This window comes from Trachinotus anak, unplaced genomic scaffold (genome assembly GCF_046630095.1).
Source record: "Trachinotus anak isolate AG129_WGS33_773 ecotype Australia unplaced genomic scaffold, CSIRO_AGI_Tana_v1 ptg000001l, whole genome shotgun sequence".
NCBI lineage: Eukaryota > Metazoa > Chordata > Actinopteri > Carangiformes > Carangidae > Trachinotus > Trachinotus anak.
The window spans coordinates 5,230,631-5,248,893 of NW_027273852.1; positions in this window are offsets into that span (position 1 = coordinate 5,230,631).

Genomic DNA, 18,263 nt, shown 5'->3' on the forward strand with positions numbered 1-18,263 from the left:
AAAAGAAGCAAATGAATCATGTTGTCACACAACTGAATTGAATTGAATTCGTGAGACAGATGCTGAACAAGAGTAGCAGACCGAGAGAGTCAGAGTCCACAGAAAGAGATGAAAAGAAAAGGTGACAGAGAGAAGGAGGAAAGCTGATCAGTCATAACACGGCACAGCTACACATTCCAGAGTAAATGAGCAGATGATTAGTCTCACAATCAACAGCATAACACCAGCTGTCTGAACACAACATTATTTAAATACAGAGGAGAGGAGAGGAGAGGAGAGGAGAGGAGAGGAGAGGAGAGGACAAGGGAGGCATATGGAAGAGATAATCTCTCCTCCAGCTCCATCACATCATTCTACTTCCTTTTCCTCCATTTTTACCTCAAACATCTTTTCCTCACTTCCAGCTCCAAAGCCTACAAATCACGGGGGTAATTAGAGCTAATTTGCCCTCCTCGCGCGAGTATTAGCAGTGTTAGGGGTATTAGTGAGAGGCTCAGCTTTCACCACTCTGTTTGTGTCAACAGGGCAGCCTAATGAAGCATGCTGGGAGTGTCACAGAACACTTGTCCTGCTGATTACGCTTGATCCGCCAAGCCCGCTCTGTTTTAAGTGATACCTGATTCCTTGTTGATAAAAAAGCGATGAGGAACACCCAAGTAGAAGAGAGGCCAGTGAAACAGTAGATTTTCCTGACGTTCAGCTTCTCAGCATTAACATGAGCATCAGATCAAGATTTGTATTTGTAGGTTTTTTTTTTCTCTCCATCCCATCTTAACTACCAATTACAAACCTAATGCTGCAGGTCCAAGGAACAAATTGTGTAATGGAGGTTCAAACAGGACTAACATTAAATCTCTGTGAGCTTCCTGATCTAAGTTTAGATTAGATCATTATACAGCAGTTTCATCCAATTCAATTTAGAATGGATGAAGCTATAATGATAATAGAGATGAGGCAATAAGAAGCTGCTGAGGACACGACAGCAAAATGTAACAGCTGTAGTTAATGTGCAAATGTTCACACGTTCGCTATTTAAGGAACAGATGAGACCAAATGTCTAAACGTGCAAATGTGTTGCATGGTTTTTAGCAGGAGTACAGTCTTCTGAACTTGAAGTGATAGTTTAGGTTATTTGACATGGCGTTGTGCGGGGTACTTACAGTCAGTGTGTTACCTGCAGTATATGTGGATCGGCGTGCTCCCAGTGGAGTGAAGCAGCAGTGAAATGCTGCTGCAGACTGGACCATCCACAAAAATGTATCTAGCCTTTAAAAAAAGGAATTAATTTCAAAGACCAGTGAATAACGGACAATAACGGACTAATGATCTGACTAATGATCATCTGGCCACAACACAGATATATTTTTCCAAATTGTGTGTTTAAACCAGTTTTTCTGGTCAACCAGAAGAGGAAAGTGGGTGGTGGGAGCAAACAAATACAATAAAACCAACAAAAATATTGTTTTTTTTTCTTTCCTAGAACAAAATTATTAACTGGTTTATATTGTGAATTTGATGATTATAATATGATACTTTTTTCCCACCCCATTTCATTCAAAATCTATCAGTGTCGATAGGCTTTGACCCTCACAATCACATAAATAGGACATTTGCTGGTGCTAATTTACTTATCATGATAGCCAAATAACACAATCCAAGCTTATAGTTTTGGTCCTGCTAACTGTTGTAGGTAGCATTCAGTGGGTTTTCCTGAAAACAGCTGCTGCTGCTGAACCAAAACAGTAAAGCTGTGTGCCAGAAAGCTAAAACAATGAGCTGGAAGAAAGCAGTAAAAAGCTCCATAGAGCTGAGAGGAACTGCAGAGTCGGGTGATCACTTTCTAAGGGTTTGTAACTACTACTCACATTACACACAGTCATTTGATCCACTGAATGTAAAAAAAAAATCACTGGAGCAGTTTAGATTTTACTTTTACAGCTTTAATGGATTTTTTTTCAGTTTCTTTTGTTTATCACATAAGATGAGACACCTATTCCAACATAGTTCACCAGTTGAGTGACATCCACAGCCCACTGTGATATTTTCTGACAGAAAGGGTTACAGTGAACAATTGTAAGGCTTCACTTTTATCACTTCAGGATGTTTGATTAGAACTGGAGGCAAAAAAATAGACAGTTTCAACAGGGCTGGTGTTTATGTGTGCAGACCCATATGGCACGAGGGAGGGAATATTTGCACAGGTCCAAGATCCTGAGCGTGGCAAGCATGAGGTCTGTTGGAGCTCCAACAGCCTAGGACGGGTTGTTAAATCAAAATTCAACACACAGTTACACCACAGGAAAAGATCAACATTTACGGCTGTTTACAATGTACAGCATGAACATCCACCCATAACACAGGCCAGCCACATTCCTCTGCCTGCCCACACACAGAGCAGCCAGGACACGACCAGCCATGACGATGTTGCCCTCTTCAGATTTCTGAAGATAGTCGAAATGAGAAGTCAAAATGAGAAATATAAACAAATATCAACAGCAGTACTAATATCAAAATGCATGCTTACATAGCTGTAGGGTCACAAGATGGTGTAACACAAAATATCACCCAAGAGATTTGAGCACTTCCATTGTAAAATTATGGAGCTTGGCTACTCGAAAATACATGAAAGTTTCTTCAGTAAAGGTGAATACATAATTACACAATAACTTCATGCCTTTTTCTTGCACTTATTGTGTGTTGTCAAATCTATTTACTAAATTAAAATCCTACTTCCATTAGAGGAAAAGACTCTCCATTCATAAAGGCTGAAGGAGCTGCAGCAGCAGCAGCAGCAGCAGTAGCGATAGGTTGTTTCTGTCAGCTCCACTCTGGGTAATGTGCCAGTAACCACAGAGGCCAGTACATAGCTGTCATTCCTCTGCTCACTGAAAGCACATTTAGCAACCAACACCTGTTTCCCCTGCTCCGTCTCCACTGTAGGCTGCTCCACTACAGCTCTGCTGAGTGCATCTAGAGGAGCTGGGATTCAACTCCTATGACTCTTTACTCGACATTACTGCTATTTCTGGAATGTAGCTCATAGACTATTTTTATTGCCAACACTAACAGTAGTAGTTAGCCCACTAACCCAAGCCATGACAGCAAAATATTCAACATTTCAGCCTTTATAGGAAGTTAAAAACTTTCCCATGGAAGCGGTATGGAATTCATACAGCAGTGCTATCTCCATCTCGGTAGCGGCTTTATATCGGCGGTCGTGGCATAAAGTACCTTTTTATTTAAATTTTTGATTGAGCTGCACTATAACTCTAAAAATGTGCTCAATTACATGATGTAGAATAGCAGCAGCTCATTTCAAAGCAATACACTGAATTTCAAACAGCCATTTACTCAGCAGGCTTCAACACAGATTTTTAAAATCCACACTGATGACAAATCCACAGATCAAACATAAACTATTATTAGCCTAAAAAAACTTAGCCATGCACTGTAGTGAGGAAGGAATGTGCACCACCAAGAGGTAGACTGACTGTTTGGCACTTAATAAAAGCTTGTTTCAGCCAATTACTCTGAGAATTTGGATACTATTTTAGGTTTCACCCTCGATGTTAATGGAGTACAGAAGTTTTCCAGTTCCAGTTTCTTTTATTATTTTGACCTGGTCTTGTTTTCAGTGCATAACAACATTTTGGATGACCTTTGAAATGATTAGTGTGAGGTCAGAGGTCATGGTCATCTCTGGAGCAGTGCATCTTGAAGAGATGAGAATCCTCTTTTCAGTCCCCTGATTGAAGAGCATGTGTTTTACTAATATTTTCTACTGGATCCTTATCCACTGATTCTGTCACCCTTTGTACTGTTTTTCAATTTCTCTTTATTGATTCTCTCTTTATTCTTTCTTAACTATTCCTATCTCCCTAAACCCCATACACACTTTCTCTCACACACACAAATGCACAGGAGCACACACTTCCTCTTCCACTCATGCTTTGTCAAGTAATTAGTTCTCAGGCAGTGCTTAATGTTCATAAAGAAAATAATCTAATGATCTATCTCTGTCCTGTCTTTGTGCTAATTGGTACCATCTACAGTTTATACTGTAGGAACAAAATATTATCTCCATCTATTAAACTGTCAGAAAGATCATTTAAAGATAATTGTCTGTTATTCAGGGATTCCACATAGAGGGCTGGTACTACACTAGTGTGGTGCTGTTACAATGAAAAACAATGTTTAGATATTGATGGCAGACATCTGTGAAATATCTAAGAATGACATTTAAACAAATCTGAGGGAAAAGAGGACTTTTATTTTCATGTTGATGACATTATTCAATGATAATATACAATCAATACAACACAATTGTAATTGGAATCTGTAAAATGGTAAGAATTCCCCCATAAAACCTTATACTGTGAATATTTTAGTACCAAATCAGTTGTGAAGGAGCTGAGAACACAGCAGCAGTGGGGAATCCCTTGCTCTGCCACCTGCTTGTCAATCATCCCAGCCTGCGTTATGTGACCCAACCTGCTGCTACTGTCGCCTGCCGCCCATAATGACCATACCACACATACCAGAGCCACAGAGGGGCATTGCTGGACCAATGACCCTGATTGTTTTGTTTTTTTTACTTTATCTGTCAGGCTTCCACTCAGGATAAAAACAACTAAAGAATGGTTTCCTGAGGGAGAGGTGGAGTAGCACAAGCTGTGCAGCATCAAAAACTACAGTTAATACACTTTTACAGATGAGAGACAATGGGTTTTATGTGTGTAAACAAAAGATGGAATGGAATGGCAACGCCTATCAGGAAGATTAAAGTCTTCCAATGTGGTTAGATAGTTTTGACATCGGTGTGGAAATACAGAATGATTTTATTACTAATGGTTCCTTTCTGAGGAATAACAGTCATATCCTACCAGCTTTCATTTGGTGGAAATTTTCCAAACTCTAGCATGCAACTGTGTTGAATCAGGAAGTTATTACAGGAAGTTCTTGTGTTGTGTTGTTGTTCCTATTAATATATTATAGAAGAAGCGGTCCTGCAGTGATAAGCTTCCAGTGTACTTTACTATTTAAATTGTCAATTCAAATATTGTCCATCCATTGTTTGGAGCTCACTGCGTGTATGCGCAATTTTGTTTCAGCACATTTGTAAAAGAATGTGTGTGTGTGTGTGTGTGTGTGGGGGTGTGTGTGTGTGTGTGTGTGTGTGTGTGATCATGTCAGTAGAAAGTGTAATCTGAGGGATAACATGGTGCTTATCCAGCTGATCCCCCACCTCCCTGGGTTCTGACAGGTTGACACCCATCATTCTGCACATTAACTTTGCCTAATTGGCAGGTAATTCCCCACTCCCCTACTGGCCCTCTACTGTTCCACCATTGTCCCTGTACTTAGCCCCTACTGTCTGGGTCTTTATCCACCAATCTAGCCAGGCACCCTGCAGCCAAAGAGCCACTCAGCAGGACATCTTGTCCAGGCCCAGAGACCCAGTGGGTCCTGTCACTGTAACCTGGGGAAGTGAAGTTGGGAGCTTCCTCTGTGATGGTGACCCCCATGCTGGGAAGCTCTCTACGAGGCTGACAGGCGAGCCGGCCCCAAAAAGTTTCGGCCTGTCAGCATTCACTGCCCATCCACCACTTTTCACACATACACACATACACACACACACATACACACACACCTCTTAAATCACATAATGTAGGATATCAGGATTATGCTCTAAGGCAGATCTAATGGTTTCACTGTATCTTTTATTGAGATGTAGCTGGTGTGGCCCTTTCTTTATGCCTCATCCTGATCTAAAGAGCAATCTACCCAACTAAAATAATGTCAGATAGTGAAAAGATTTACTCACACTTGAGAAAAAAATCTGTGAAAAAAAACACATTACACAATTTAATTTCTGCACAGTCCATATGCAAATGCAATGTATGTACATATAAAATAAAAGTATGTATGTATTTATGTATGTACAAATTATACATGAAACCTATTAGAAATTGGAACAATTTTATATTTTGACATATATGTCTAGACCATACAAATACATGTAAGTATGCTTAAATTTTAGACATATGTCACATACATATGTCTATCCATCCCAAAGTATGTCAATATATGTTGATGTTTTGTACAGCGTGTTCTAAAAGTCTGAAACCCCCTTCCTAGAATGGGAAGATAGATCATGTCTAACATTTCACAAGAAAATGTATATAAGCATATGACCTATCATCCCCAATATTTATTGGAATGTAAGAATTCAGATGTTGCAACTGACCCCCAACCCTGTGGACAGCTGCAACACGGACAGTTGCAACATATTGAAAATACATTAAATTAAAAAAATTGTTCGTCTCAATAAGCAGACTAACAAAATAATTCCCAAAAAAACTTGTTTGCATTTTCATATGCGTTAATACGAGCAATTATTGGTGTTTCCGTTGTACTATGGGACAAAATTAGCTGCATATTTTGCCTATTCTGAACCAAAAATGTTTAAACATACTGTTGTGTGGACTATTTTGATTTGGCTGCTTAGCTTGGGGACAATTACAACAACTTGTTGCAACTGTCCCCCACCCTATCAACCATGACAGAACATCATGTGCTACCTGGACACAGTGACCTTGACACATGCTAACCATGTCAAACTAAGTAAGTTTTGATTAATTCATACAAAAGGTCAGGACAGTATGACAAAAATACAGCACATTAAAAAAGTTACTTTCCAAATCAACTTCAATAAATGCAGCAGCAGATGTTGAATGCATTTTCCTGGTGGGGGGAGGGTCTAACAGAAAATATGCAGTATGAGCATGTTTCTGATTGGAGAAATAAGACTTGTTGCAAAAGTCCCTACCATCACCAGTCCCCCTACAATTTACTGTGAGTTTTCATGTTTTTTATGAATTTATATCTTCATACATCCAGATGCTGTATATACAGTATGTGATAATAATATATCTCCTTATAGGTGACATATACGGCAACATCACTCTTGATATGAGGACATACAGTATTTGTCATATATTACATTTCAGTTTGCCAGATCTTTAACAATCTGAAGCTTGCTCACGTTCATTTTTCTACCTCTGTATCTCAAAATTACACACACAGCAGCTACTGTAGCTCTCGCTCTACCCCGACAGTGATTGACAGGTGTTTGCAGAGTCACTCTGCAAAGTCAGACATGAGACATATGGGAGTCCCACCCTCCTGTCACGTCTACCCTCCCATGAGTCTTTTGTGGCTGAGGTGGAGGTGGCAGGAGCAGTCAGGAGCTTGTCAGAGCAACAGGAAGAGGATAACGCACTCCCTCCCTCTCTCTCTCCCTCTCTCTCTCTCATACACATGCACACACAAACAGCTTCTCTCTCTCTTACAGGAACAACCCACATACACTAACGCTGTCAACCCCCCTGGGAGTGTGTCAGCTGTCATTAACTTCCCAGACTTCCAGTGAGCAGGGGAGCTTCCCCTCACTCCCACCCCCTCACAGGTGACTCTCACTGGGGGCTCCATGCTGGGAATGCCAGCCTCTCTGCAGGAAGTCTCCATCCTGTCAACACAGTCAGCCAGAGGCCAGAGAGACGAAAGTGAAAGAGGCAGAGTTTCTATGTATGTGTGTTTTAACATGATTATGTGTGAACATGCATTTGAGAAAATATTGCATGTTTATGTACAGTATGCATGACAATGATATATTTGTACTTTTGCACCCATTTGTGTGTGTTCACATATGTAACTTGAGTTTTTGTGTTTATAACACTTCATGTGAATGTTGAGTACAGCATGCATGTGCACTGTTAATACTGTAAGTAGAAATACAGAGCACATATAGTTAAAGTACTTGCATCTTTATCTGTGTATATGTGAGGTTATATGGTAGGTCTGTGTGTGTGTGTGTGTGTGTGTGTGTGTGTGTGTGTGTGTGGTGCTGATGGTGGTGGTGGGGGGTGCATGCGTGGAATGTGTGTGTGATATAAAGGCTCTCTCCTCACGCCACAATGGCGTCTTTGACAGGCGGGAGAAGGGAAGGCTTTGTTTGGTGACACCACACAGTGTTGTGAATGCCCGACATAGCTGCCATTCCTCTCTCTATGCCCTCCGCCAGGCTACTGGCTTATCAGGGATTCCTCTCTTTTCTGTCTGCCCACGCACACCCCTCAGTATGTGTGTGTTTCTGTATGTGTAAGTGAGGGAAAGAGTTTGTGAAGCAGAGCCACTAACACCAAGGAAAATGCAAATGAGCTCTGAAGGAGAATAGACCCTCTGTTTGATTACATATTTCTCCACAAGTGGACCAATTTGACTGCCACATTTTTAAACACTCTCAAGTAGCTGGCTAGCATGGAGTTGATTTGATTTGAGTGTGTCCTTAAAAAATAAGTTTGAAAAAATTAATAAGGAAGATCACAGCAATGATAAAATAGGCTCAAATTTTCCTCAATCACTGAACATGTGCTCAATCATGCAAATCTCAGTGTACACAAAGCAATGGAAACAGACTTTTTATTTTCTAATGGTGAATTTTGAATCTGTAACACAATTAGGGGAAGGAGGGTATGAAGAATAAAACATCTATCAGTATGTTGAAAACTCACAAAACTTACAATACTGTTGAAATTTGCACATATTTCCACCCTTTATTGAATAAACAAATAATCAGGGAAACTAGTTTATCAGCCTTAAAACCAACCTACTCTCTAACTTGTCATGTGCCACACAAAATACAGCAGAACAGCAATTGGCATAGCTGACTTGTTCTGAATAGGCATGGCTTGGATTTAAATAAAAGCTGAATTGTAAATAAATCTAGGACCAAGAAGGTATTCATACACTTCTCAGTTATAAAATTGTACTTTCAAATTTATAGGAAATTAAAGGAGGAATTAGGAAGAAAAGGAAAGCCCAACATAAAGTGTCTAAATTAGATGTTGGGTCACCACACGCTGCCAGAACAGCTCCAATGTGCCTAAGCATTGATTCTGCAAGTCTCTGAACTCAACTGCACTAATCTTCCTAAAGACATTCCCTCATTTGATGTTTTGATGATGGTGGTGGAGAGCACTGTCTAACATGTTGGTCCAAAATCTCCCACTGTTGTTCATTTGGTTTGAGATCTGAGAAGTTCATAGCATATGATTCACATCATTTTGTCATCCTGTTTCTCCGGTCATTTATCTTGTCAGTCGTCTGTATTTCATATGATCAGACTGACCACACAAGTGCACTTGACATGGATGCTCCTTAGGACCAACCCTTTTTGCCAGAAAAGAATGGTAACATTTGATGATTCCGTGAAACCCTGGATTATTTGGGAAAATGAATTTCTTGATTGGTATATTGTTTGGGGGGGCCTTAACCTTGAGAGATCATCTCGTCGCTCATAGAAACAGGTTGCGCAAGTAACCTTTGGTTCAGCATGCCTGCCATTAACAGACTTGATTAACTTCAGGGACACGCCGACCACTTGGGCTGGTGTGCAGCTGTGCCTGATGCTGTTTTTCTGGTCAAACTAATAATCAAGTGAAATACATGAAAGTAGGCCTATGATCTGAGCAGCGAGTGGAGATCAACTGATTGTGCAAGCCTAAACTCCGCAGGCAGGTTGTTCCAGAGTTCATACTTTCTTCCCTAATTTTCCATCCTCTAATCCTCCTCTCTCATCATTCTGTTTATCTCACAGCTACACTGGGAACTAGTATGTTGGTGAGGAGCTCATTCTTCTCTCTGGTTTCAGTAATCATACAGGTCCTCCCAGCTCTCACGCTAACGTGGCAGCTGCCAAGAGGCCTGATACCAAACTTAAAGTAGGTATGGTGCCCACATGTGAGCAAATTAGGAATTCAATACACATGAACTCATAGACACTCACACACAAACACACATTTACACACAGCTGTTTCTCTGTGTTTTCAGTGCCATGGTGTTGTTATGTGTTTGATGTGTTTATATGAGCTTTGATGGGCCTTACAGAGGCTTGGCAGCAACAGCACATCAGCAAATTAAAGTAGGATTAGGCTGCTATACATCAATTTGCTCAATATTATCCTTTAAAGGTACAGTCAGTATTCTTGTTTTAACCACAAAAATTACAGGGTTGCTTTCATTATTTTCAGGCCTGACAAACAGGAACTCCTTGTTAAACTGGTTCAGTAAGCCACAGAACTTTATCTTAAATGATGGTGTCCTGTTAAACATCTTTCTGACATTGGCAGTCACTGGGATGGGTGATAGATGACTTCCCTGAACAGAAATTCAGTTGTTATTGCATTTTGTGCAAGCTGTAGACTGTCAATAAAGTCACCATGTTCAAACACAAGGAGGTGCCTATTGGTAAAGAGTGTAACAGTTCCCTGCGCCACTTTATAGTTATTTCCTCTGACTTGAGGCTATTTCTTATGGAGCCACAGCTGAAAAGTGGGGCCTCAGATGTCATCTTATCTCCATCTGGTGGTGAGATGGATCAGATTGAAAGCGAGGCTGCCAGACAGGTTTGGCACACCCAAACATCTGTTGGGAGACTGCTGAAAACCTTGAAGAGGAACTCTTACATTTGGGAACATGAAGATTGAAGGGGCCTTTCTGTGTGGAGTTTGCATGTTCTCCCCATGTCTGCGTGGGTTCCCTCTGGGTATCTGGCTTCCTCCCACAGTCCATAGACATGCACATTAGGTTAATTGGTGACTCCAAATTGCCAATAGGTGTGAATGTGAGTGCGAATGGTTGTTTGTCTCGATATGTCAGCTCTGTGATACACTGGCATCTGGTCCAGGGTGTACTCCACCCTCGCCCAGTGTCAGCTGGGATTGGCTCCAGCCCCCAGCAACCCTGTACGGATAAACGGTATAGAAAATGGGTGGATGGATGGATGGATGGATGGATGGATGGATGAAGATAGAAGGTGTTGACTGGTGAAGGCAGTCAAGCTGTGAGGAACAAAAATTAAAGAAGGACATTTGGAGTAATTATGGTTATGATGGTAAGATGGTAGGATGTTACTCACGCTGCCCTGGAATGGTAACTCTAACTTTAGCAAAGGATGTCATTAGAAGACGGAAAGATCACTGTGAGGAACTCAGTAAACTCAAACCAGGTGCTGTTATTAGTACCTGATTCACAATGAAATTACCTTGTAAATCGCAGAGTGTAATTTTTTTTTCTATTTTTTATGCTGGAACCCTCTGCACTTGGACCCCAACAATGCTAAACTAGGAGTGTCGTTGCAATTATTGATGTATTTTACACAATGCTCAGTCTGATCAGTCAATCACTGAAGCATTCATAAACAAGTAGACAACATTACAGTGATGACAAGTAGTCATCACTGGACAGATGTTACATTACCAGACCCTACCAAATTGAGCAAACAAATTCACCGACGATAAGCTGTGGTTTCTGGCAAAAAAAGTTGCTCCTTTGAGCGGAGGAGGATCAGGAGACCACCCAGAAAATATAAGAGTTAAATATAAAATCCTGAGAGGAAGGAGGTGGATTTGCAAGAACACTTGGGAATGTAATCAGAAGTATTTACTGATGTTGTTATATTCTTGGCGTTGAATATGTCAGGAATTTCTCCCACCTTTTGCTTGACTATGAAATCAGAGGGAGAAATTTTAAGCTTTTTGGTGATACAGTGTTTATTTCAAAAATCACATTTCACAAACCATGACTCTCAAGCTCATAGACAATATCAGGACAGAGAATATGTACTATATCTTTCTTCAAACATCATTTTTCTCAAGCCATTTCCCCACATTTTCCATGATCAAAAATAAAGCAAAACCCTTCATTCCAGGGGCTCATCCAGTGATTCTGTTTGGGTGTGGGAGGTTAGACTTAGTCTTGTCATTCTTCTAACACTGTGCCTTTAGGGAACAGTTAGGTTTCTTTTATGTTGTTGTAGCTTATTTCATCACACTCCTCCATTGGTCTTCCTTTTCATACTGAAAAGTACACACACACACACACACACACACACACACACATACAAACACACACACACACACTTGGGCACAAACAGATGATAATATGAACGCACATGGTCCATTAACTCTAGCAGTCTCCCAGGAGCCTCCTGCAATTGAATCGCAGCCATTCCATCAGACTCATCAGTGCTGCTGTGGGAATAATATTAACAAAAAAGAATTAGCTTCTCTTTCTCTCTCAGCCCACACATGCACACACACACAAACACACACACTGGATCTCCACTCGGTCATGTACAGTATTTTCATGTATCTGGACTGTACATGTGTTGTGTGTGTGTGTGTGTGTGTGTGTGCCTAGGGCCATCTGTGGGTTTGTCTTTGTAGGCTACAGTATGTGTTTTATTCAGTGTAATTCCAAATGTTCCATCAGTGTGTGCAAGTGGGCTGCATGTGCATGTGCTTGTTTTGCAGCGCAGAAGCAACAAAAGCAGAGAGGTATTTCTGTAAGGTGTGCTTGGCAGTGTGCCTGTCCATGTTTGTGCATGCATGTGTGAGTGTGTTGTGTATTGGCAGACTTGCTGCTCCCACGTCCCTGAGAATGAGGCCAATCAGATTGGACAGACAGTTTATTTCCAAACACTAGAGTCTGGCCTGCTGCCTCACACACATTCCAATACTTCCAGACAGACCTTCAGAAGCGGGAATTAAAAGGCATTGGAGTTGTTAAAACATGACATTCCCAAAAAAGGGCTGCTGGGCCCCGAGACTACCCAGAAACATCCCACATGACTCAACCCTGCAGGAATTACAGCACCGCCAGGGTCACTGATGAAGGTCCTCTCACAGATACAGTCTCCCTACAGCGTTACCTTCCTCTCCTCTCTCTCTGCTTCTGTCCCTCTACCACACCGTCATCATGCTCTCTCACATATTAGATAATCCTGTCTGTGTTATTGTTTTGTGAAGTCATGGTTTAAAGGCCTCGCACAAGTGAATGTCAACAGTGGTAATGAGGGAGGGGCAAATGTTGCTCTTTCACCTTCCAACCCAGATTTTTTCTAGCATGCAAGGAACAAACATAATGATCTCTCTGTCACAGTCTTTTCGCACTTGCAAAGTAATATACAGAAACATTTATCATCATCTATAAATGAATTATGCCTGATGGTATAATGATATGTGCCTCTGATAAGGGAAATTAATGCAATACAGTTGATTATTGTCTACTATGAAATGTATTAATACCACTCTGGTCAAATTATAGAATAAACACACTAAATAATTTCAAAATATTTTTCCAACATGAAAATGATCCTATTTAAAGATATTTAATATCAGCATATGAAAAATACTGGTATATTGGCCATACACACACACACACGCACACACTCGCAGGAATGTTGTGTGTACTGTGAGTGGGAGTTGAGGTCAAACCTCACTATCAGGGACTGTGTTAATGTATTCAAGTCCTATAGAGGCTGACTCAGGCAGCTATCTGTTTAACAGTGGGTCAATTCATCCTGCTAGCAAAAGAGGGCCACTGGCATTAAAAATGGGGGCTTTGACGCAACTGAAGTGACCATTTGACAGTTTCGAACGGGTCAGTCAACTTCCAGTCATGTCCGGTGTTTCTGCAAGAGGCTGCACATACATCACCTCGCTGTGGGGTTCATTAAAAGTGCCATGATAAGACAGAAAATTTGCTAAAAACAGAACCAGGAGAGTGGTCTTATCCATACTAGCCCACTGTTGTTATATCATATTCTTGACACATAGAAAGTCACAAATCATAAGAGCATTTTTTTTTTATGAAATTAAAAACAAAATAAGAGCAAAAGACTTTTATTCTGCAAGTGACAGAATGAAAATAGAATGGTGAAAATAAAGACAACATTGGCTGAAATATCCTGAATTTTTGTCCCTAGTGTGAGTCAAGCTCTCACAATTGCTGGATCCCACACTTGCCATAATCCAATTCAATTATGTCATTTTGTTAGACCTTCCTTGTGCAGTAAATGCTCATGTCAAACTGCATTCCTCACCCCCACCAAAAAAAAAAAAAACAAACAAAAAAAACATCTCTGATCCCCAGGCCAAGATAAACCTGATAGCATCATCAAATAACATAACGCTGATAAAATAATCTTATCTTAAGAAGATCCTACATAGTACTCTAGTGTGATGGTAATGTACTTATTAGGTAATGTACTGTATTCAATTAAAATAGGGGAATTCAAATATTTAGGGGAAAAAATAGTCTTCAGGAAAAACCTTTCAATTAACATAATTAAATAATATTGCTTGTATTCTTAATACTCAGTTGTGGTCCTTTTTGTATATTCACAAGTATGTAACCAATGGTCTTCTCTCTTTCTACAATACATCTCCCTCTTTGTGTGTAACCTGATATCCATAAGACAAAATTAATAAGGTATAATGGCCTTTATCTAGATGGAACATCATTTAATGAGAAAGAGAAGAAATGTCCCCAATATTTTGTACTTTAACTGTACATCTTGCATGACTGCCATTTAATATAGATACAAATAAATTTTTGTCATGTTTTGCATATTTTAAGATGTGTTTCAAAACACAATTTACCATGTGGAGAAAAGAACTTAATAAATAAATGAAAATGGAGACACAGACTCCACAGTCCAACAACTTAGATTCAATTAAATTACTTGATAGTTTACAAGATACAAGAAAAAACACTTCTCACTCAATCACACTGACAGTTAAACTGTCAAATTCAAACACATCTAATTAAAAGCAATAACACACACACACACACACACACACACACACACAAACACACTCACAAACACACACACGCACACACACACACACACACACACACACACACACACACACACACACACACACACACACACACACACACACACACACACAAATGTGAATCTGGATCAAACAACTCTACAGCAACTCAAAAAGAGAAATAAAGACAGACAGAAAGAATGAGCTTTACAAAAACTTTTTCATTAGCATCAATTCAAACTGATTACATCAAGACAAGCTTTTCAAACCACAGAATCATATTAAAGTGCTTGGTCAATACACAACCTTTGTCAGGTCACAAGCAGTCCTGTTAGTGGTGATTTCAGTTTACTCCTCATTCTGATTACATTTCTTTTCTTGCTTGTCTTTCATATGGGCAGCTGGTGCCGTCCAAACAAGTTAATCAACACATGCTTTCTTTATGCTGTATTTGTGTCCAGGGAGAGACCAGCAATATTCAGTGACATGCAGAAAGGTGCAAGTGCAAGTTACTGTAGAGACCAACAGGTTGAAAGGTAAAGAGATCAAGATGATTAGGGAGAGAGTAACACAAGGCAATCACTCTGAAATACAACACTTTCTAAATGCTCTGTTACACTTTATCTGGTGTTATTGTCACCTACTTTACTATAATCAGTAAATCCCATTTATATTTCAGCACCAGAATAATTAGACTAATCTAAAAGTCTGATGAAACTATGAATCCACTGAATAATTAAAACACTTTTTACTATGTTCCCATTACAGAAAAAGTGGGTTCTACGGGGCTTCCCGTGAAGTGGATTTACTTTACTCCTCCTTCCAGTTTCTCAAGGCCCCAAAGGCCTTGTACAGTATGTAAGGGGTAAACATTAAAATATTCATGCGTCAATTAAATCTGCAGAAATTAATCTAATAAATATAACCTGACAAAGCTATTACAGGCTCTTAAACAGTAGGAGTTATTATGAGGATAAATCCTGCAGGGCTTTGGTGTTAATGTTGATTGCATGACTAGCTCTGACTTTTAGAAATCTATAGCGCTGGACTGGAGAACTAGTACCAGTAACTCTTTGGGGATGAATTTTAGCACAAACTAAATTAAAGACCACATTAAAAATTTTGAAAAAAGTGTTAAAGTGTGCCATTTATTTCAGGTGTACCATGAAGTGCATTTTGTGCACTAATTGTGTTTAATATGTCATGTTTTGATCACAATAAGTGCATTTTTTATTTAACTTATAATACCTTAATTAATGAGGAGCATCACCGGAAAAACCTAAAATGCTAATGATGCCACCGTAAAATCATATAGTATAGTATATAGAGAGTGCCTACAAGTTCAAGTCATTTTTAGTGTCAGTTCAACCAAATCAGAATTTCTACTGGGACTACTCTGACTACTATGCTGTTGACAGGGAAGTCCTTGGATTATCTTGAGTAACCAGAAAACTTTTCTCCACTTTGAGCATTGAAAGCCATTTACCTCCAGTGTAAACAAAACATGGGCACATAAAACTGAATCTATCTGCATGGCCAGATGCGACTGGGAAAGAAAGAAAAAATATTTGGATTTGGGTACACTGAGCCTTTAATTGGTGGTGGAGCTACACATTTTCTACATTCAGAACATGGATTATGTCTTTAAAAGTTGACAATTTCTGTAACATTGATAAAGTATAATAATGTAACAGCATCAGCTCAGCTCAGTCAGAGATAATGGGGATTGTTTTAGTTCTACCAAAGTCCCTCCCATCAAAACACTGCAGTTCTCCTTGCAGCCTTTAGGGTTGTTGCTCTTAACTGACACCTGAAATCTGGGAAAATGTGAATATGGATGGTAGCTGCATCTCAGAGATGAAAGAATCTTATTCCACATTCAGAACAATTCTCATCAAAGGCTATTATTGCCCACTAATACATTGATCTAACCCAAAGATATCTATTAGACTTCACACATTTATATGCTTATTCCTATGATGTTTCAAATATATATTTTTAATCAGGAAAAGCTGTAAAAGTGCCTCACATGCCCAGGGATGCAGTGTCTTGTCCAGGTTCTGAGGCTGTTTAATTGCTCAGGGCCCCCCCCCCCAAACCCCAGATCCATCTTTACAGCTTGCATTAGCATACATAATACTGCTCTGTGGACTCAAAGAGTCATGCCAATTGAAAACCAGTCATTTTCACAGCAGAAAACTGCCATCGCCCCTTTAATTGAGTGTGAGAGTGCTTGCATGTGTATGTGCATGGCTTTGTGTCATGAAACAGGAGATAATTGCTTTTGCAATACAACATAGCAATATGTTGTTAATTCAGTGATAGGACTTGATTGCTTTTGTCTAGTTGTGTCCCATGGGCAGGTTCATGTGTTTGTCGTGTTTGTCAGAAAACAGAAGGGGCAGCCCATAACTGCCCGCCACATCTCTGTAGACTGTCTGTACTGTACACACACACACACACACACACACACACACACACACACACATACATACAGCAAACTGACAAACACATACGATGAGAATAATTTGAGCTGCATGCTAAAAACAGGGGCCTCAGGGGTCCATAAACTCTGCTGCAATAAAGAGGAGAATTGCACTTGATATGAACGTCCCACTGTTCAGTGACAATCAAGCCCAATTATCTCATTGTATCATTATCCGTGGATTGCTTTTGTAAAATTGCAAAGTGGGAAAACAGAGACATGGCTGCATTGTGGAGTCAAAGAATGACATGTTTGCTTTTTCAAACATTGCTACAGATTCTTGGTCCCTGAATGTTGTTTTGAGTAAAGTATGTAGCTGTAGAGAACCAAGACAACAATCACACACAGCGGCATTAAGTAACTGAAAACATAAAGAGGTGGGTGTTACTGTACCAGTGAGGAATTTCCATTGACTACATGGTCTATATCCTTAACCTTTACCGAAAACATGACCCTAGCCCATGACCTAATCATAATTCTACTTCAAAAACCTATACACACATGCACACACACTACTGATGGTCCAACATTATCTCATTGTGGCATAAATGGACAGAATAGTTCTGAATGGGGAACTTATATGACCAATTAACATAACAGAACAGTAATTTCCATACAAAGTGGACAAAGCAAATAGCTCCATAATGAAGATCAGTTTTAATATGTTTGCCAGCTAATTTCTCTTGGCGTCAGTGAAACCCTGCAGGGACAAAGTGATTGAATCGTGAGAATGTGTATTAATGGCAGTGGCTGCTAATTAGCTAAACAGATAAAGAGGGCATTAATCTTAAAACCTAGTTGTAGGCCATTCAAGTCAAGAGGAAACTTGGCACTGCCTGCCAAACATAATGGCTAAATGCTACGCTGGCGGGTAGAGAGCAGCTCAGTGTGCAGCAAGGTTAATCTGTGGATATCCTAAACAAAGACTCACTTTGACATTTTTATTTTCACCCCATAGCTCCACAGAACGTGTCTGTGTTACATATGAGTGAGCGGACAGTGAGTTTGTTGCCTTATATTTTACGATTCATAATAGTGTTATCAGGATATTCCAAATTAATTAGGGACATCTATTATTCTTAATTATTGTCATAATT